At 42.3% G+C, this 22,689-nt stretch overlaps 1 long non-coding RNA gene across 1 annotated transcript in view; it reads left to right on the top strand.

The window, feature by feature from the left end:
- The first annotated feature begins 6,268 nt into the window (after positions 1-6,268).
- LOC133512329 (uncharacterized) overlaps positions 6,269-22,689 on the top strand; it is a 32,679-nt gene continuing 16,258 nt past the window's right edge. Inside the window, exon 1 of the long non-coding RNA XR_009798168.1 lies at positions 6,269-6,546. This is a non-coding gene — a long non-coding RNA (uncharacterized LOC133512329). The remainder of the gene's footprint in view (positions 6,547-22,689) is intronic.

Below are 22,689 nucleotides of genomic sequence, written 5' to 3'. Positions count from 1 at the left end.
CAAGATCAGAAACCCTCAACTACACTCCAGTACAGAAACGTACGCAAAAAGTGTCGGAGGGTGTCCGATTCCCGTGCGTTTAGTTCTGCTCGCATTGTCATGTTGACACGTTTGGGAATCAGCTGGAAAGCGTTAGTTAGCCTCACAGTTCTGTGGTCGCGGGTTCAATCCCTGACCTGCCTGTGCGGAGTTTCCTCCCACATCCCAAAAAGACGCAACATTAATCGGACACTCTAAATTGCCCCTAGGTGTGATTGTGAGTGCGCTTTTTTGTCTTCATATGCCCTGCGATTGGCTGGCGACCAGTTCAGGGTGTCCCCCGCCTCCTGCCCGGTGGCCACTGGGTTGGCTCCAGCACACCCCGTGACCCTTGTGAGGATACGCAGCTATGAAAATGCATGCAGCCTGGCAAATTTGGTCATGTTTTGGACATAAACTAGTAGGGATGATTACAATTTATAGAGATGTCATTTGTCAATGTGTTTTTTTTGTTTGTTTTTTTTTTTCGAGAATGCCTTGCACTGATATGTTTAAGTGTAACTGTAGCAAGGAGGGATGGCTCGTGGCAATGAGAGAAATCACAATTTTGCATTTTTTTTTCTGCAAAGCTGCTATTTTCCGACAGTATTTCGGCACGTTTCTCCGTGCTCGGTTGTTTCTGACAGATTGTTGTTATTATTCTTATTCACGGGACAGGATGTGGACATATGGAACAGGATGTGTTGCTACAGCAATCGCATTTTGTTCAAAGCTGCAGCTTACGCCTCATCTCGATGCAGCTTGAAAGACGCTTTTTGCTGTTCCAATCAATGATCGCTGCTGTTGAAATATTCTTTGTCCTGCTGGTGTTGATTCTATTGAATATTTCTTAATTTTTTTACACTGAATACATGGAAACATGAATAATTGCTGTGGTTTGCAAAATTATTTTCAAAAACTTTTTTTTTTCCTCGATTTACTTGAGTATTAAAAATATCAAGTTAGAACAATAGATAACGTAAGTGGGTGGTTAAACTGGACTGTTTTTTTTTTTTTTACTAATGGGAAGGTGTTATTTATCCTCGCCGTCCAGCAATTAAAAGTAATGAAAGCATTAAAATTCAGTGAGCAATTCTGTATTTTTATTTATTTTTTTGTAATGTACTGTAGATATGACATATATAAAAATGAGTCCACTTTAAAAGCTTGTTGGGGTTCTGTTGGTCCTTTGCGACTTTGTTTTGTTCACTTGACACAATAGAGTTTATCACCACAGCGTTATTACCAGAGGCACGATGGAATAATAAGATATAATATCTACTACAAAAGTTGTATCACGTGTTGGGCTATTACAAAGATAATAATGTTCAATTTTGTTTGTCCCGGTCAGAAAAATATGGTTTAAACAGTTTGTTGTTGTAGTAGTCGAAGTCCACAGTATCACAATGAGAGCTGTGCACAAATAGTGTGGTTAGATTAAGGACAGTTGTGTCCTGAAATAATAATAATAATAATAATGATAATGTTAATATGTTCACAAGTCGACGTGTGTACCAGGCTGAAGTTTCACTTTCACAAATTCATACAATTTGCAATGCGGCAAATAGGAAAAGCACAAGTTGGTCTGTGGAAACATTAAGTATGATCTCTGACGTGGGTGACCAAGAGACATCGTGAATCATCTCAGAAATGACTGGAATTTCCATTGATGATTCACTTTATCCATCACGGTGTGTCAGCGTTTTTTTCGTTGTGCGTCACTGCCCAAAACACGCTAACTACTGCAGATCCGTAGACAAAAAGGCGGTTTAATATACAATGTTGCAAATCGTTCGGTGAATAAATGCTGATGCACGGCTTCGCCGGTATCACGTAAACACACCTCGCGATGAAGTACGGTCATCTCATCAGTAAATGAAAAAAGGTCTTTGCCTTTGTATAATTTTCATCCATCCATTTTCTGGAGCGCTTGTCCTCATTAGGGTCCCAGGAGTGCTGAAACTTGTCCCTGCTGACGAGAGGCAGGCTAAACCCTGGACTGGATGCCAACCAGTCGCAAGAGAAACTCAAATGGAGACAGCCCCCGCAAATGGACTCAGAATTGACATTAGAGTGGTGCTGCATGAGTTCTGGAACGTGGGAGGAAACCGGAGCACCTGGAGACCACATGAAAACTCCACACAGGAAGGCTGGTCCCCCGCATTGGAATCCTCGACTTGTGAACTGAGAGGTGGATGTGCTAAATCGTCGCTCATCGTGCTCATTTAGAAAATCACCCCCCCCCTCAAAAAAACAAAACAAAAAACTCTGTTGATTCCATTTCAGCGTGCATCTCTCCTAGTTGGGTTCCCTCACAAAGTGCCGCTGATTTCCCCATACAGGGAGTCCTCTGGTTAAGACTGTCTCGACCCAAGACGCTTCGACTTTACAACGCCCGTACCCCGTCCACCATTTTGTCAGGCTAATAATTCTTTTCCGTTTGTGTGCGCTGTGAATATCCTTGCATTTGTTGCCCTCATTTTTAGACATTGTCGCCCCAAAGAAGAAACTTGTGTCTTGTAGCAATACTTCTGCAGCCAAAACAAATCCATTACCATGGAAATGAAGCTCAAGATCATAAAACGATTGGAGAAAGGAGAGACACCCACACCACCAAGGCTTCAATCGGTCGACCGTGGTGACAATTATTAAAGACAAAGCCCGTATTTTAGCGCGTGTGAAGGGTTCTGTTCCCATGTCGGATTCGATGATCACAAAACTAGGTTCTTTGATACTTGTCGAAATGGAGACGATTGAGGACCAGGTTCCTTCGCAATAGCTAAGCACAGAGCCTCTCCTTCTTCTCAGCAGTAATGATAAGTACAGCATCTTGTTTATTTCAATTTATTTGTTTTTTTGTCCAAAGTATTTTGATATAAATTCCAACATTAATGGTAGAATCCGACTTAAGTCGAAATTCGAGTTAAGTCGCTACTGTAGGAACGGATCTCAGCTCTAGGGCGAGGACTCCCTGTATAGATGCCGGCGTTATCAGGTCATATCTTCATGCATTTTTTTTTTTCTGGGAGGGGGTGGCATATCTCCCCGAACCCAATGCCGCCCTGTTTAGCCAGCTGCACGTGTCACATATGCCAAGGAATTGCCACTGAACACAAGTAGCTAGCTAGCTTAATGTAGCACAGAGGATCTAAACACAAACCCACCGATCCATTTTCTAACAGTTCCCACTCAGATTTCAGCACAATTTATGTGTTTGGAATGTGGGAGAAAACAGGAGTACCCAAGGAAAACCCATACAAGAACAAGGAGAATATAAAACCCGAATAGGAAGGCCCAAAATCACGAACTGTGAACTGTTCGGCTGATGCGCTAAGCCGGACAGTAACAGAAAATGCTCAAGTAAAAGCAGAAAAAAAAAAGCATTAAAACTACATTCATACAAAAGCTTATCCTAGTGAATTTAGACGGTACCGCCTTCTGTAAACATACAAAAACAAAAATCTTTGTTTTGCGTGTCTTGACAAATCCAAATTATTTGTTGCTCCTTGGAGTTTTGGCGTTGGGATGCAACTTGCAGGGAGGATAAACAGAGCCCCCTTTAACCCTGCAAGGTGATATTTTTATATTACGCTCACAAATCATCTTGATGGGAAACAAACAACAGTAACAACTTTCTTCTTACGAGTAAACAAGACTTATTAGAACCAAGCAAGGCCGTGTCAGACAATTTAGTTCACTTGCTACGAGGGGAGAAATATTAAGCACTTCCAGTTCTTTTACAGTTGAGCTCGGTCGCAGATTAGCATTGTCACCATCTTGTTTGTGACATGGCCAAGCGCTCCATCACGCCATCCACCCTTGAGCCTGTCATTAAAAGCTACGTCACCCGTGGCTGCCGTTGATGCCCCTTCATCACTCATTATGCTCGAGTGACCGCGTAAGTGCTGACTGGCCGAAAAAAGAAAAGGCTTGACGCGACGCCCGGGAATCCCTTTTACCAGCAAGCGCGTGTCACAGATTTCAAATGCAAATCACGCCGATGATTGATCAGGTGACGGCCCGCGTACGCGTTGGAGTCGTAATCCTGCTCGATTGGTCGCTGGTTTTCAATTTCACTCTGGCTTGATATTCAGTGAAATCATACCATACACAGGAATACACATTTTGTTTGACAGAACTTAGATGGTGTCCCGCAGTATTGATTTACTAAACTGCAGAGAGCACTGAGCTCTATTACACACGCACACAATTTCCAAGCAGACACTTATAAGTTATGGTCCTCATAGGACAAACAAGCAGATCGTACCTCAACATACACCAGTTTTATAGTCAAAGTAATCTCTTTATCATCCCCACCAACAGTAAAGACATTTTTATCGCGGCTTGTGTTTTTGTTCGCAACTTCCTGGCTACAGTTTTTATGATATTATTTTAATGACGAATAGGTCTCCTCACAGTGATGTTCCCATGAAAGATTTAACATGTAAAAAAACAACAACTGTTATTGGTGTAAAAATGTGAAAGTTAACCGTGTTAGGTTTATTTGTGTTGTGTATGTCATGAACCAGCGGCACGGGTGCGGGCCCAAATGCAGGACTCCCAGGCAAAGGCATAATGTTCAGAGTAGTTTTATTCCAAAAAACAGGTCAATACCAAAAGGCAGTCCAAAACGAGGCAGAGGCACCAAAAGGCTAGGCTAGGCAAGATCCCAAAAAACTGACCCAAACGCCGATGACACGTACTTAGTTCATTCATGTCCCAAATGTGACACAGCTGTAACCGCTGTCCGAGGTGGCCCAGCACAGGAAGCACCGCCCACGACAGTGGCCAGACCACGCCCATGATAGTGTAGGAGGATATTTTGAACATGTCATCGTTGGGTCTGCGCAAGCTCCCTGTCCAAGCGTGAACTTAAAGAACCTTTAATTTCAAAATCTCCAAAGTTCATTTAGGAAAATATGACTTTATCTACCGAGCTTCAGAAGTTATTTCTGTTATATCTCCTTGACAGTGTACATTTGCTAAATGATCTTCCTCATTTGAAGGGATTACCGGATTAAGACGGTTATCACTTGGTTATGTTTTGGTCCCATTTTGAATGGTTAAAACTTCACACCACATTTTCACTCATCCACCGCTGTGGCGTTGATTTATATTGTGTCAACTGTTTATACGGCCGACACCACATTCTCGCGCTCCCCGATGAGAAAACCACGCGAAGTGGAGAAAAGTTCTGTGACAGATGCCTGATGTGAGCCTGGAGACTTGGATCAAACCGCACACTATGAGGCATATGGAAGTACTTTCTGTTGTTTGTCCGTGCGCTTGCCTCTTGTTGTTCTAGGTTCTGGTTGCGCGCCCAAGGAAGCCGTGTCGGACGGCCTGTCGACACGGAACTCTTTCAGGTTCACCGACTGGACGTGTCGAGGACGGGGAATGTTGAGAAAGGAATTCATGCACATTGAGGTAATGTGCGTTTGAATAATGTCAGTAAAGGGAGAAAATGTAAGGCTTGTTTTTGTTCATTATCAGCTGTTATTTCCATTTATGGCACCCAGTATTTGCCACGTATTAGTACAACACAATAGAAAAGCCATAAAGATCAACTTTGGATGACATTTTGCTAAATTATTCATAATACTAGCTGTATGTTAATGTGATTGTAATTTATAGCAGTGTAAAGTTACTTTTAGAGTTAAGAATTTCATGATTCCATTAATTATACAGGCTTACAAAGTCAATAAATTGTGTGAGTGAGGTTAACCCTCCCATTGCAGTGCGGGTCAAATTCACTTCATTACAATCACAAAAAGAAAATCTTTGTTTTAAAAAATAAAGAAATAAAAATGAGTATCTCCTGAAGAAAAATGTATATTTTTTTCAGAATTTTTAAATCTAAAATCATTTTATGATTCTTTTATTGAATCGAAGAAGCAAACATAATCCTGTTGTGTAAAATGGTCTCCAAGCCTCGATTGGGCCTAAACATGTTTTTATGCGGCAACACGTTGGTTCAGCTGGTAAAGGCCACACAGTTCTGAGAACCCGGGCCCGCTTGTGTGGAGTTTGCATGTTCTCCCCGTGCCTGCATGAGTTTTCTCCGGGCACATCCCAAAAGTATGCAACATTAATTGGACACTAAATTGCCCATAGGTGTCTTGAGCCAGGTTGGACCACGGCCAAGAAGGGCGCGGCCACTGCTCACGGCTGTTTCACATTGGGACTGTAATTAGACTTTGTATTTAAGTTGGAGTTTGTCACTGGCATTTGCCAGTTTGTTGTCCCCTGAGATAGTGAGTTGCAGTTTAGTGTTGAGTAATCCTTGTCACAGTGTTTCTGTGCCACCTCAGTTTAGTCCTATCTTAGTTTATATTTCATAGTCAAGTCCTAGTTCATAGTTTTGTCTCCGAGTCATCAGACCTCGCTTCATGTCTTTTGGATCCTGCCTAGCCTAGTGTTTCTGCACCTCTGCCTTCACGTGTATGACCACAGCTTTGAATAAAAACTACACCTAACATCATGTCCTCATCTTGGAGTCCTCCATTTGGGTCCAGCCCTGCACTGGAGGTTAGTGACAATAGGTGTGATTGTGAGTGCGACTCTTTGTCTCGATGTGCCCTGCGGTTGGTTGGCAACCAGTTCTGGGTGTCCCCTACCTCCTGCCCGTTGACAGCTGGGATAGGCTCCAGAACTCCCTGCGACCCTCGTGAGGATAAGTGGCAAAGAAAATGGATGGATGGATGTTTTTACGTCTTGTAACACAAGATAAGATTGGCTTATCGAAGAGAAAACAGCGCCAGTCTCTCACTAACTACAACAACTACATTTAGTGTAACGGTGCAGTTTTCATGTTGGTTTTTATTTGTTTGTATCCCAGTTCAGAAAAAAATGTCTAAGTCAAACCAGTGTGCAGTGCAAAAAAAAGTTTGGAAACACTGCACTGTACTAAAAAAAAAATTATGACTTTAGCAACTCGACTTTTGACGCGAATTTCTGTTTTTATATACTGTATTTTTATGCTGGTTCATAAAACTACTTTTTCTCGGTCCTTGGTGCAAAAAAAAAACATTGAAAAAATAACTTGTTTTCTACGAGTTGACTTTCAACTCGACTTTCATCAAATTGTCAGCCCCCCCCCCCATAAAAAAAATCTTCCCTAGCTTTCGTTCTTCAGCGTTCCCATCCCAGTACAATGACTCACACGCACTCAGACGCACACACTATGGATCTTTACTGATTAGTGCGGGTCTGAAATGTCAATGATCATCCGTCACGAGCGGCAGGACAACCACAAAGCATCCGGACCACCGTCGGCTTAATGGGCCAAAGGCTCGGGAGCGGCACAAGCTGAATGTTAAAGTAATAAAGAGACTGCGGGGTTGTTGAGTTGCAGACTAATTGCGGCGTGATGAATTCGTCTCCGAACAAACGGCGTCATCGCCACGCTACCTCGTCTCCTTGACTGATTGCGCCGAACGAGCGAGGCCTTCCATCCATCACGGGCTCTTTACGGCCACTTTGGGGAGGACGCGGATGCGCGCGGCCTCGCTCTGTTTGTTTGCGGCCGTGACGCGACGCGAGTGTAGAACACGGCGTCGAAGAAAGCGTGCGAGCGTCAGGATCGGCTCGGTCAGGCAATTAAGCAGCTGCGCTAATGATTTGGGTGCTTTACGGCGCCGCGCACGCCTTTACGGCCTTTGTTGTCGCTGTAATTTAGAGCGCTCGGCTATAATGTGCTGAGTGACTTGTTTGGCCCATTGAGCTTGCCTTTTCGCATAAACACCCACCTTCATGCGGAAAATGCAAATATGCTCTATCTTTTACTCACACACACCCATTACTGCTCTTTTATGGCGTGGTTTTTTTTTTTTTTTCTTTTATGACGAGTGTCTTGCGACTCACCCCGAGAGCAATCACGAGCCGTAGATCTGGGTGATCAAGTGTGGCGGGCAAGAAGACTTTGGAGGCCACGGTGGAAACTCCCCATTGCGCATAGACATCTCAGGGAGGCACTGTTCCATCTTTTAACCTTCCATCGTCACGGCCTTTGCAGGTTGAGTTTGATGAGAGGTGAGCCAAATCCCGTGTTGGTCATTTACTAGTTCCAGGGCACAAACAAACAAACTATTCACACTCGCATTCACACTTTTGGACCGTTAAGATCAGGGGTGTCAAACTCGGCCTCTCAAAACATCCACATTCTCTCCTGGTTCTGCTCTTTCTTCCTTGACAATTGCACCATGTTTTCGTAGTTTGGTTTAAAAAAAAAAAAATGCAGATCAGAAAATGAGGACGAGCACACTTTTCCTCCATTCTGCCATCTTCTCTCCCGCTCATATTCTATTGAGTAAGTTGGTCAAAAACGCCACAGCCACCTCACCAAATTGCATGGTTTCATGCCTAGAAAGAGTACCACAGATGCATTATTTTCCTTGAGGATGCTCGTCGAAAAGTACAGAGAAGGTCCGAAGGAACTACATTGTATCTTTGTAGACCTAGAGAAAGCCTATGACAGTACCAAGAGAGGAACTGGGGTACTGCATGCGCAAGTCTGGTGTGGCAGAGAAATATGTTAGAATAATACAGGACATGTATGAGGGCAGCAGAACAGCAGTGAGATGTGTCAGAAGAATTTAAGGTGGGAGTGCATCAGGGATCCGCGCTGAGCCCCTTCCTGTTTGCCGTAGTAATGGAAAGGCTGACAGACAAGGTTAGACTGGAATCCCCTTGGACCATGATGTCTGCAGATGATATTGTGATCTGCAGGGAGCAGGTGGAGGAACAATTAGAAAGATGGAGGCAGGCACTGGAAAAGAGAAGTAAAACAGAATATATGTGCTTGAATGAGAAGGGCTGAGGGGGAAGAGTGAAGCTCCAAGGAGAAGAGATAGCGAGGGTGGATGACATCAAATACTTGGGGTCAACAATCAGACCACGATGTACGGATTAGAGACGGTGGCTCTGAAGAAACAGGAAGCAGAACTGGAGAAAGCAGAAATGAAGAGGCTGAGGTTCTTGCTTGGAGTGACCAGGTTGGAAAGGATTAGAAATGGGACAGCCAAAGTTAGATATTTTGGAGACAAGGTTCGAGAGAGCAGACTTTGATGGTTTGGATATGTTCAGAGGTGAGAGAGGGAGTATTGATGGTAGGAGGGTGCTGAGGATGGAGCTGCCAGGTAAAAGAGTGAGAGGAAGACCAAAGAAAAGGTTGATGGATGTGGTGAGGGAGGACATGAGGGCAACTTGGGGTTAGTGAGGAACATGCACGAGATAAGCCTTAGATGGAAAAAGATGACATGTTGTGGTGATCCCTAACGGAACAAGCCAAAAGAAAAAGAAGAAGACAGATCAGTACACTGTATGTAAAGTCTCAAAATCTGATTCAGGGCCGCAGTTTATAGGTCGCAGTTCATCGATAGATGTGATGACTCCAAGAGTCGCCGAATCCAATTTTTTCAAGACTCTTCAGTCCGATTCCGCCACGTAGCGACGGTGTGCGGCGGGCTTAATAATGATCAGCGTTATGGAAGGCATTCTATCGTGTGGGGAAGTCACGACGCCTAATTAGAAAATGAATCAAGAATACAATCCCGAATGTATCGGGTTATATAAACCGATATAAAGTATTAAAGAAATAATTCACCTCAACCACACATTGCCACAAACGCACCGCAATACTTTGCCCTTCGCTGCAGCAGATGCTAACCCAAACACACCATTAAAGGAGCATTAGCACCTCCATAAACAAACCCCCGGGTTCGACGACAAGCTCCCCGGCACGTGGCGTTGAACCCTGCTTGACGGCTGCCGCTGTTGCTGTCACGGACGTCAAATCGACTTAAACCTCGTGTCAAACCACATGTGTGTGTGTGTTTGAAATGATCGCCAAAGATAAACGTGTTTTTGTTTTTTTTTCCGTTGGGTCTTAGCCTGCCTGCAACTGTCTGAAGTGTGTGTGTTGCACGGCGTCTTAATTAATCTTTGTCATTAATAATTTAATCACGGCTTTTTGTTTAATAAACAGTCTGGCAGTGATGTATTGCGGCTGGGTCAAGTAATTTGATTGGTGGCGGAAAGGAGCTGGCTATGCATATCTCTCTCTCTCTCTCTCTCTCTCTGTTAAACGTTCACTCTGGCTCTCTCACTTGGCCCCCGCCAAAGAAAATGATGGCATTCGGGGGCCCCGCCAAGTGTGCGCGCGCAACGGAGGAAAGCGCAATTACGCTAAAATGCAATAATGATTAGTGATGGATGCTGGAGAGAGTGGAGGTTCCGCCGTGGCACATTTCGACTAATGGAATAAATAGTTCGGGTGGAGGGGCAAGAAAATCCCCAAATATTTTATTAAGTACGTTTCCATCACGGCCTCAACATTTTTACAATTATTCGGGGACTCAAAATGTAGTTGGACGGGAGTTTCTGCTCCTTCTGAGTGCATTGATTTATGAACGTGGGCCCTGGGCCAATCCTTCAGCCAGTCATTTATCTTGTCAACACTAGGTGGCACTCTTGAACAGTCGACGTCCTCTGCCCCCCCCCCCCCCAGCCTGCCACATTCTAAGAGCCTCATCCTTTAGCATGTCAGGCTAAGGCGACACATCATTGGGATGCAGGGAGTAGGATGTATTGTAATATTGGGGGGAAAAAAAAACCGTCATATTTCTTGATTTTTCATATAATACAGAATACAGGCCGACCCACAGTCTCTTTCCAGTCACTTATTGCAGCTCAAGGCAAGTATAATGTGCCAAGTATCAGCTTGACTGGACAACGTTGCCCAGCAGTAGTTACAAAACAGTGGGACTCTTTGAAATATCTTTTAGTCCTTTTTTGGGAGGGGGAGAGTGTGTGTGTGTGTGTGTGGTGTGTGTGTGTGTGTGTGTGTGTGTGTGTGTGTGTGGTTGTCCCATTTCTTTGGTCTTCCTCTCGCCCTTTTGCCTGGCAGCTCCACCCTCAGCATCCTTCTACCAATATACTCACTGTCTCGCCCTTAGACATGTCCAAACCATCGACGTCTCGAACCTTGTCTCCAAAACATCCAACTTTGACTGTCCCTCTAATGAGCTCATTTCTAATCTTATCCAAACTGTTTCACGCGAGAACCTCAACATCTTCATTTCTGCCACCTCCAGTTCTGCTTCACTGCCACCGTCTCTAATCTGTACATCATGGTCGGCCTCACCACTGTTTTGTCAACTTTGCCCTTCATCCTCGGGAAGACTCTTCTGTCACATCGAACACCAGACACCTTCCGCCAACTGTTCCACCCCGCTTGGACCCGTTTCTTCACTTCCTTACCACACCCACCATTGCTCTGGATTGCTGACCCCAAGTATTTGAAGTCATCCACCCTCGCTATCTCTTCTCCCTGGAGGTTCACTCTTCCTCCTCCGCCCCTCTCATTCACGCACATATATTCTGTTTTACTTTGGCTAATCTTCATTCCTCTCCTCCATCTTTCTAATTGTTCCTCCGCCTGCATCCTGCTGTCACTGCAGATCACAATATCTGCGAACATCATGGTCCAAGGGGATTCCAGTCTAACCTCGTCTATCAGCCTATCCATTACTACCGCAAACAGGATGGGGCTCAGAGCTGATCCCTGATGCAGTCCCACCTTCACCTTAAATTCTTTTGACACACCTACGGCACATCTCACCGCTGTTCTGCTGCCCTCATACATCTCCTCTACTATTCTAACATATTTCTCCGCCACACCGGACTTGCGCATGCAGTACCACAGTTCCTCTCTTGGTACTCTGTCATAGGCCTTTTCTAGGTCTACAAAGATAAAATGTAGCTCCTTCTAACTCAGATTGTCATGAAAACTTGATTTCTCGGGATGAAATGAGCACGAGACGACAATGGGAATTGCAAGGTCAAAAACTTTCTGGATTCAAGAAAGTCAATTTCCCATAACGGGTCCCTTTTAAAGACTGAGAAGGGCCGACTCTCCCGTTATCATCTTTTGTCTTTTATGGTATTGCAGGCTTGGCCGCACAATCTGCAGTTTGTATTGATGGGCTGTGGTTGAGCTGCTGGTTCTGGTTCTATTCCACGGAGCACTACATTTTGAAAACGCGATAAAGATCACGAAAAATAATAGTATCTTCATTCACATCATTCAAGTGAAAAAAAAAGGGAGGATGGATTAAAACTACTCTGACAAGTACAATGTATGCCATAAATTACTTGAGTAAATATAAAGGAGAAAGTGTCGATCAATAACCCACTTCTGCATCCAGGAAAGAGATGTGCGTATCCTACGTTACAGTCGGTTCCATTGACACTTGCGTTCGATCTTTTTTTTTTTTCCATGGAGTTAATCTGGGAGATGCCCACTGAGCAGATTTTGGATTGGATATTTCTAAACGGGAGGTACAGCAGCTTTTGGGACCTATGACATCAACATGCCATTTTTTTTTTTGTGTGTGTTTTTTATCCTCTAAAACACTCCTTTGCATCCCAACAGAGGCGAGTTTTTTTTTTTTTTTTTTTTAACGTTATACATTCCAAATGCTCTCCCGTGTCCTCCTTAAAGTGTATGGAATGTGTAATTTTTAACGCAAATGATCTTATCTCGACGAAAATATATGTTCAACTGTTCCATAAAATGCATATCCTGTTCGATGTTTTTACCCAAAAATATAAGCGTTTATGAATTAAAGTCTGCGAACTTTGACCTAGTTTCTCATACCTGCGAAACGACTCATTTCGTGGGCGGACCTCTGACGTCACAAATTCTGGGATGGGCTGTTTTTGGAACGGCAATAACCTGGGAGTCTTTTGTATTCACGCCGTTAAAAAAAAAAACAAAAACATTTGTTTCGAGAATTCCTCAGCGATTGTAAGATAAAACCAATCTGTAAAAATGATTTATTTGTTATTATTACTAAAACTAATTAATTGGACACTCTAAATTGCCCCGAGGTGTGATTGTGAGTGCGTCTGTTTGTCTCACTGTGCCCTGCGATTGGCTAGCAAGCAGTTCAGGGTGTTTCCCGCCTCCTGCCCGTTGACAGCTGGGATAGGCTACAGCACTCCCCGCGACCCTCGTGAGGATAAGCGGTGAAGAAAATGGATAGATGGATGGATTATTATCAAAACTGTGCCAAACAAATACGAGCGTTCATCTGAGATGACACGCAGTGGCAAACCCCTAATGGGACAAGCCGAAAGAAAAGCAGCATTATATTATTACTTATTGGTGAAAATATACTAACTTGGACTACGTTATCGGCTTCTGTGTGTTTTGTTGCAATAATAAGCATTTTACACGCAAAGTAGTTGTCGCCTACCAAATCACTAAATAAACGGCGTTTGCATAATTTCAAAACAAGACCGAAAACTTTGTAGATACATTCAGGATATCGAAGCCTTTCCTATTTATCGGTTTACAACTAACTAAACCAAACAAGAACTTCACAAACGCTTACCAGTCGATATTTCCAACACGATGCTTATCCTCCGCGATGGGTCCGACTGCTGTGTCTGCTTCTTCGGATTCGAACGTGTGTGCCGTCTAACTGGCTCAAATTGATAACCTTTAACGCCTTCATAAAGCTCGTATTCCCTTCAGAATAATGTTCATCGCTCGAATTATGGGAAAACTCATCATCGTTCTTCCAGTGAATTCCCTACGGGATCCGTGTCATTGTCACAACTTCCTACGTCACGCCCCTGATCGATCGGCTGTTTCCGCTTCGTTTCCGTCTTATTCCGGCGAATCCAGCAATTTGCGATCATTTGTTGCGGATAATTGAAAAATAAAAATGTGTCCTTCATAACGGATTTAAGATTCGTATTCAGCATAAAAAATGAATAATATTAGCAAAAAAGGCGCATTGCTGTCCTTCAATTCCCTTTAAGAAAGCCAATTGAGTGGCTGTGTTTTCCGCATTATAAGGCGCACCTTCAATGCATGGCCAATATTAAAACTTTTTTTCATATATAAGGCGCATAAAATCGACGCAACAGTTGAGGCTGGGGATACGTTATGCATCCATTAGCTGGAGCTGCACTAAAGGGCCAATAATGATCCATATATAAGGCGCACCTGATGATAAGGCGCACCATCGGCTTTTGGGAAAATTAAAGGCTTTCAGGTGGGCATTTTAGTGCGGAAAATATGATAATACTTTTTCCCGACAATGTCAAGATTTCACCTAAAATCCCAAGATTGTTTCAGCCAAGGTCACAAACCCAGTCATTTTTTTTTTTTTTTTTTAAATAACGTAGTTATAGCAGTGTAAAGCAGATGTCCTTTTGAGTACTGCTCTGCCCTATCGTTGGGGGCAACTCTAATATTGACTTGATGTATCGTTTCTATAACAGTTCACTTGAAAGATTAGAGAAGGCCTTTTTGGTAATTATCTCATTCATCATCCATAACAATGATAAAACACAGGCACGCACCATTTTGTTATTACATGCTTACAAACTGGGACTCCAAATAAGTGTAGTGTAACTTTTAAGTTTATCATTAATATATTGATATCATTACAGCGGACTACGCTATCAAGCTCACCAAACATATCATTCATAGTAACTACGGTCAATGGAGGATACGACTTCATGAGTATATTATCCTACAGTATTGTTCCATCATATGTAGTTTATACACATATTATAGGGCAGGGGTGTAAAACTCATTTTTGTTGTGGGCCACATTGTACTTAGGACTTAGAAACCATAAACATTTTTAATCGGCCTATCATATTTACACATAATATTAATGAACTAATCAGGAAAAAAAAAGGTAATGGGTTTTTCAACTATAGTTGATGATTGGTAATACATAAATGCTTGCAAAATCTCAAGGTCATCATTGATGATATGACAATTGGAAGTTTTGGTAGCGATTTTAACAACAACAACAACAACAAAAAATCACAGTAGTTGATACACATGATTTGCCTACATGGGCCACATAAAATCATGCGGCGGGCCGGATCTGGCCCCCGGGCCTTGAGTTTGACACCTGTGTTATACGAGCTCCGTTGCTGTCGATCATAGAAACTGACACGACCTTGCTTATTGTTTTCAGTCAACCAAAGTGATTTCTAAATACAATATCAGGCTCATATTTTAATAGGAGTGTTATATTTTTATAATAGACAATCCAGGGTGTGTTTTTCCCGCGACGCTGGACGAGCTCTTACGCTAAAGTAATGTACCAGTCAAACTTCAGAAACATTTCAATTACTTTCCACGTATTTTAGCAGCACGTCTTACAGAAGAATGTCTCACTAATGCAACGCTCATTCAGCTGAACCTTTGAATCTGCTTCTTACACATGAATATAATTATATACATTTTGCATGAAAAAAAGCTAATGGGAGCGGCGTCCACTTGGGAAGCACTTAGGCAGGCTGCATACCAGGAAAAAAAAAAAACTGTTCCCTGCTGTCTGGTATGGTGTTTTTTTTTTTTTTTTTTTTTTTTTTGCTCCGAGACGAAAAATAAAAAATAAAAACTCGAGACACGGAATACCCTCCACCGGTCGACAGCCAATCGCAGGGCACATTGAAACAAAGAGCTATGAACGCTCATTTTGACACCAATGGATAATTTAGAGTTTTCAACGAAAATATTTTTGGAATGTGATAGCAAGCAGAACATGCTAACTCCGCATGGGAAGGCCTGAGCGGAGATTCGAACACCCAACCTCAGAACTGTGAGGTGGACGCTGTCGTCAGTCCTTCACCATGCTGACTTTCCCATATTACCGTAATTCCCGGCCCACAGAGCGCACCTGGTTATAATTCTCGCCCAGTACATTTGTAAAGGAAATACCATTTGGTACATACATACGCCGCAGCTGTGTAAAAGCCGCAAGTGCCCACATTGAAACACGAAATATTTACAAAGAAAGACGTTTCACAGAGAGTTTAACGCTAATGCTAACAGGGCCGGTTTAAAAAAAAAAAAAAAACATACCGGTAAAATTCACGGCAGTAACACACTAGCGCAGCGCTAACAGAACCGGACTACTCATCTAAAAAAGACTGGATGGCTCATTGGCCACCAAAACTGAAGTCGCCGTCCGCCATCTTGATGCTCCCAAAACAACCATGCCGACCTGCGTTAATCACCAGTTTCGTGGCTGTGAGAAAACATTCCACAGGTAAGTTAGAAAGATTTACTTTGACACTGTTAAAGTTTGTAAAGTTTTTCTTTTTTTACTTTTCTGATGAGCTAAATTCACTTGAACAAAGTTTTGTTTACGCTTGTTGTTCACTGTTCACTCTCTGCTTCACCTTTATAGGCGAAAAAGCGATGCCAATATTTTCCCAAACTTCATCAGTGGATAAGCAAGAAAACACATTTTCTGTGAAATGTTTGATGATTTTCATAATACAGAACTCTGCAAATTGAATTAGATTTTCAAATGCGAGGAAACAAATTTAAATTTTCACAGGGACAAGAAATGAACAATGCGTTTAGCATGTATGTTCCCATTGCGAGTCCTTATTTCCAAAAATATATCTGACTGACTTAAAATTTAATGTTTTTATGACAAAAAAAATTCTTGGGTTTTTTTGCTATGTTACGATGGTAGTGCTTCACGCCGTATTTTGGGAAAAGTTAACATGTCACGGAAATCGGGCCCTAGGTAATCCCTGTTAAAAATTTTCTATAGAACATTTGTAAAGAATTTCTAAAGAACTTTAGGACCCAAGTCCTATAGAATTTCTACAGAATTTTTTTTAGGAGGGATATGCAAGGTTTCTTGGTAGTCACGGTCTTATACGTGTTTCCTTTGCACTTGGTCTTTTTTGGCTTACTAAGTCGAATTAAATGTCCTTCATGCTATCAGAACGGAAAAAATATCAAGCTCACACGACCAGTTTTAATTCTACATGTCAAACTTTGAGGAAAAAAACCACTGCCATAATCCAACCTGTAAACCTTGTCCTCCACACCTTTTGGGAGTACCAAGATGGCGGCCAGTGGCTTCAACCAATCGACATAGCGCTCCATGTGTATGGATCAGTGGGCCGGACCGGTAAAAGTCACTTCCTCGGCACATGTATTCCACCGGTCTCACTCTTACCTTTTCCGCTAGAGTGCCCCCTTGCGTCTGTAAAAAAAAAAAAAATACACAAATTAGCCACACCCCCGCATAAACCGCAGGGTTGAAAACGTGTGGGGAAAAAAAGTCACGGCTTAAAGGCCGGAAATTACTGCATGTCTCCTTTAAATCCCACAACACCGTCTATTTTCTATTCTCCCTTTGAACACCGTGGGTCACATACTGGAGCGAAAACAAAGCATTTTCGGGGGCAGTCGCTGCAATTTATTCCTTTTGCACCTGTCACAAAGGAAGTGAAACATCCCTCCCTTGAGCAAGGTTTGATTAATTAGACAACCCGGTGCGTTGCGGTTGTGACGCTGTTAGCGGTGCATGTAACATGTGCTGTAATAAACACACTGATTTACCCCACCCCTCAAAAGTGTGCTTACAAAATTCATTAGGGATTGGATATGTGTGCAATTACTTAGGGTGTCTCTTCATGTGCGAAATGGGCTGCTTGCGCACACCCGTTTATTTATGGTCCTGTATGAATATACAGTATATACTGTGTGTAACTGTACGGTTTGTTTCTGTCAGACTGGATCATTAGCCGGCGCTATCACAGCAGGTCTGATGGCCCCTCGCGCAAGACTGAACAGAATGTTTATTATTAAAAAAAAAAAAAAAATGTCTGTGAGATGACAAGACAGCACACACATTCGCTCACTACGGTGCTAATCACCACACTCGCGAAGCGAAATGCCCACCGCTGACCGGCCGCTACGCCGCGACGACTTGCACGATTATAATGAGAGTCCACGGGAGATCTGGAAACAAAAAAAAATTCTATCGGGACAAAGATTGAATTCACGTTCGCTTTGGAACGACACTCCGTGAGGTACTGATTGAATCGAACAATATTACACAACAGGCATCTGTGAGTCCAGAAATGCCGGAATGTTATTTACTACGTCTTTTTTCTATACTATTTGGTAATCTTTTGACTTGTAAAGCAGTGATCGCACATCAAATATCAAGCAGAAACTAAGGAGCGGCTTTGTTTCTTGGATTCAAATATTTGGAAAATTTGGGGGAAATGTCCACACTTGTGAGCCATCTCGACAATTGGCAGCGTCACCTGAGGTGTTGCGACGTCACGCCAAACCGTATTTGGGAGGCCCTGCGATGGACATTTCCGACCTGTCAATCACTCGTACAATAATAGCCAATCGGATAGCCGCACTGTCTTAACCCCTGGACTTGACACGCCCCTCTCGCTGTATTGTCCCACAAGCAATGCTGGTTGTCAGTAGCGTGCGCTTGGAAAAGTTAATGTTACGAAGAAAATGGTTCTCAGATGCGCTCGGGGAACGTGCAATTCTGATGAAAGCTATCCGGGTAGGTTAAAATGAAGAGTGTCATGTTTTATGCCAAAGGGTCGGGTTAGTGATACGTAAAATGCGCGATGTCATGCAAGAGAAATATCTATTTGCCCATTTGGATCACATCAGACTTTTAAGACATAGCACTGGGTTCAATTACGAGCCAAGTCAAACTTTTTCATCTGATGACTACGGTACTGACTCAGTTAATCACCATAGTTTAAATGTAGAAAATCGAACCTAACTCACTTGTAAAGACGGCAATGATATTACTCGTGATCTTTCCAAGTATAAAGTACTCACCCTGCTTCACATGCGCAGTACGATTCCACTATTTTATCCTGTTGTATTTCAACATGAAGTTTTTGAGGCTTCAAACTTTTTTTGCATCGATCGCCAACATTTCGCCGTAACTCTGCCATTGCGTCCTGGTCCGTCCAAAATCTTAATTCCGTGTAGATATCCTTGCGTGAAATAGTTGCGACGTCTCTGTAGAACCCTCTTGGACAGGCCTGGTGCATTTGGCAAAAAACATACCGCAATGTTACCGTGAATACGCGATAGAGAATCCACTTCAAACATGTTCTGTTCAGTCGCCATTTTGGAAGATTGTGGGACATGGCAACTGTAGCTAAGGGGGCGGAGCTTAAAATCGCCAGTCGGAAAGGTCCATTGGCTAGTGAGCTTCGAGTGGTTGACGGAGAGCATTCCAGCTGCCTTTGGGCGAGAGTCGACATACACCCTGGACAGGTCGCCGGCCCATCGGAGGTTGTTAGCGGTGATCCTTTTTTTCCCCTAAACAGCTCCAGTTTTCGTGGCCTGCAAACGGGTCCGTCCAGGATTTCATTCCTTCCATCAGCATGTAAACTTCCACCACGTTGAGCCTCATGTTGACATTTAAGTTCTTTCAGTCCATTTTTGGGTCTGAGCGCTCCCGGTGCTGAAAAGTCTCCTTGTGATGAATGCGCATGCGCGTATATTTTGTAAACTTCCGGCCAGTCTGAAACATCCCCACCCGTGCGTCGACGTGTGCCGTTTGACAGCTTGTCGCCGAGCGTTCATGTTTGCTAGGGACGTCTCAGAAAGTCGAACACAGCGATCGTACTTATGTGTATATCTTTTTCTCAACTTTTGTTTTAAGGTTAGGATATAACATATGTTAGCTCCCTCTATGTAAAAGAAGGGGAACTATGAGACCGGGTGATTTCCCAGTAAGCGTCTGCTACGCACCCAGAGTTCCCCTGTTCGTAACGCATGCGCGTTCATCACAAGGAGACTTTTCAGCACGGGGGAGCGCTCCGACCGGCACACCGGTATCGTGATCACATTTCGTATAATCATTGTGTAAGTAGCAAACACACCACTTACTGATGGTGTAGTGGTACGCACGCCTCCCTTTGGTGCAGGCAGCGTGGGCTCGATTCCCAGTCAGTGATGGTGTCGATATCTGCCCTGCGACTGACTGGTCCGCCTTGCGCTCGAAGCTAGCTGGGATAGGCTCCAGCTTTCCCGCGAGCCTTGTGAGGATAAGCGGCTTGGATAATGACATGACGTGACACTTCAATTAGGACATCCGGTCCAGATCGTAAAGCTTCACTAGCAAAGCAGTTGGGTTTTATGACTTGAAGAAACCAAATTCTGACTCCCAAGACAAGGCAGACGACACAACAAATGTAAACATTTCTAATCGTTTTGATATGATGGATGCATTTATTTCACGCACACTTTGTTGTTGTTTTTTTTAATTCTGTCACAACACTTTCCAAGCGCCTTCATAAAGTTGCTACTTAAATGAAATTACCAGTTATCTTCCGGAAAGCATCTCCAGCGCACGCCCCCTTTCTTGGATGTGTCAGGAAATTGAATTATAGAATGCCAAGTCATATTTCTGCGGTTGTTTTTGGTGAGGAATAATATCATTTACTGCATACATTTTGAACTATAAAGAAACCCTTTAAATTGCCCTGTCTCCCTTAAACAAAAAAGCTCACACTCTTAATACCTTAGCGGACTGAGGACAAAACAGCAGCCTTTATGTACTTTGTGTGTAGGTTCTTTTTGTCTTCTGTGCAAAAAAAAAAAAAAAAAATGTTCAAAGTATTTCATCTATTTTACTAGAAAGAAGTAAACATGTGCACTGGCTACACTTAATATTTGAGACACAGAGAGACAAAGGACTGCTATGGGCATATCAGAATCAGCACGACCGCCGTTGCTCTTTTTTGTTTTTCCAGCTCAACCCGGCCCACTGACATCATTATGTAAAACGTAAAAAAAGTTCCAATTATGCCAGAAAGAAAGAAAAACTTTTTGTTAGTGTTTCATTGCAATTCACATACGCCGGGTCATGGTGAGAGCCACTGATTGGTTTAATTAGCTGATGAAGTAGGAAATTACACCTTCAATGAGATTGTGTGATTTCTGGCCTCGAGGAGAATGACATAATCAAATATAATCACAATGGAATAATTAATGTATTCATTTACAACAGCAACGACGAGCTTTTGGCTCTGATACTACAAGTGAAACACAGTACAGCTCAAATATCTTGTTTTTTTTCAATGTCCATGCTACACATTTAGTAATCTTCTCATCACAATTTTTACAGTTATTGTACTGCCTATGCCCACGTTACATATTTACAAATCTTTTCATCACATTTTTTTACAGTTATTGCACTGCCTATTGAAGGCTTTACATGACAGTAAGTTGAACTAAAAAAGTCCTAATATCCAACGGAGGGCTGATGAAAACAGTTGTTCAGAATTTTATTTTATTTTTTAAACCAAGTGGCACCAAAAAATATTTTGTTGGCAGAAGTGTTTATCAAAAATAAGGCTGAGGATTTATTCCTAAAAATTTAACAAAGTTGTAAGCAAATGTAACATTATATAAGGTTTGAACGTAGAAGGGGTTTGTAATTTTCCCTTAAATCAAAACCAAAAAAATACCACCCTGGAAAAAAAAATGAAAATAAAATAAACAATCAGAGACAGAAGGCGTGACAGGCAAACAGTCAATCCACCGCCGTTAAAAAATAAAAATAAAAAATAAAGCAAACAAGTGTTAACGTCGAAGTTGCTTTTGTAAGCAGAACCATATTAAGCACCTGAGAGGATTCAAAAGCGAAGTGGAATTAGCAACATTTCTGCTTGACAGGTAAGTTTATCAGCTCTTTATGATTTATAATTGGTTGGACATTGTGAACAAATAATTATAACCCTTCAAACCGAAAATATTAGGTGTTGTAGTAACACTCGGTGATGAATAAGTCATGCTACCAATGTAGCAGCTAACTCCAGGTTGTTTACAGTGCTAATGATAGCTTAGTTTTGCTAGCACTGCTAGTTTGGTGAAGCCGAATGTGTTGTAATATTGACCATAACCGACCATTTTTATAGATTGTGTCCCCTCATGACTGAGAATCATGATCAGGTCAGAATCGTGGGGGGGTGTTAACTACGTTCAAATTTTGCTCACATTTTTAACGCTGCAAACTTGCGGTAGTAGACAAGTGCCACCGGGATTTGAATTTGAAATAGGATTTAAATTTGAAATTGTAAGTGGATTTGATTTTGAAATAGGATTTGAATTTGAAATGTTAAATTCAATAATTTGCTGTCTGAAATTCAATAATTCAGTGTGAAATTCAATAATTCGCTGTCTGAAATTCAAGTTCGTTATTAAGAAGACGGGGTTACCTTAGGTCACTGACATTAGCAAAGGATTTCAGAACCCAACACCCAGCAGTCTACTTCCATATAAATTTCCCCTTTCACACTGCGTTTACATACAGTAAAATACAAATTGTAACTTTTCAAACAGTTGTGAAAGATTAAATCCAAATGGACTGTATGTAAAAGATAACTACAATTGAACTGTACAAAAAAAAAAAACGTACAGTATACTGTAGCAGATATATAAAGAAAAAAAAGGTTTAACCATTTGTTAACCAAGCAGGGTTCCAGGTTATTTGAAATTATGCAACATGGGTCAACAGAGGATAAAGCCACAGGTGTCAAACTCAAGGCGCGGGGGCCAGATCCGACCCGCCGCATGATTTTATGTGGCCTGCGAAGGCAAATCATGTATATCAACTTCCATGATTTTTCTGATAATCTGTAAAAAAAAAATGTTTAATTGTCATATAACCAATGATAAAGTTGAGACATTGCAAGCATTTTTTGTGTTACCAAACATGAACAATAGTTGGAAAAACCCATCACGCTTGATTTCTGATTCAAAAGTTAGTTCATAAAGTTCATCGGTCAATATCATGAGGTGAAAGATTTTCATGGATTCACAGTCATA

This window comes from Syngnathoides biaculeatus, chromosome 14, assembly GCF_019802595.1.
Source record: "Syngnathoides biaculeatus isolate LvHL_M chromosome 14, ASM1980259v1, whole genome shotgun sequence".
In the NCBI taxonomy this organism is placed as follows: domain Eukaryota; kingdom Metazoa; phylum Chordata; class Actinopteri; order Syngnathiformes; family Syngnathidae; genus Syngnathoides; species Syngnathoides biaculeatus.
The sequence above is the reverse complement of the archived record's forward strand: the minus strand, read 5'-3'. Positions and strand labels throughout refer to the sequence as shown.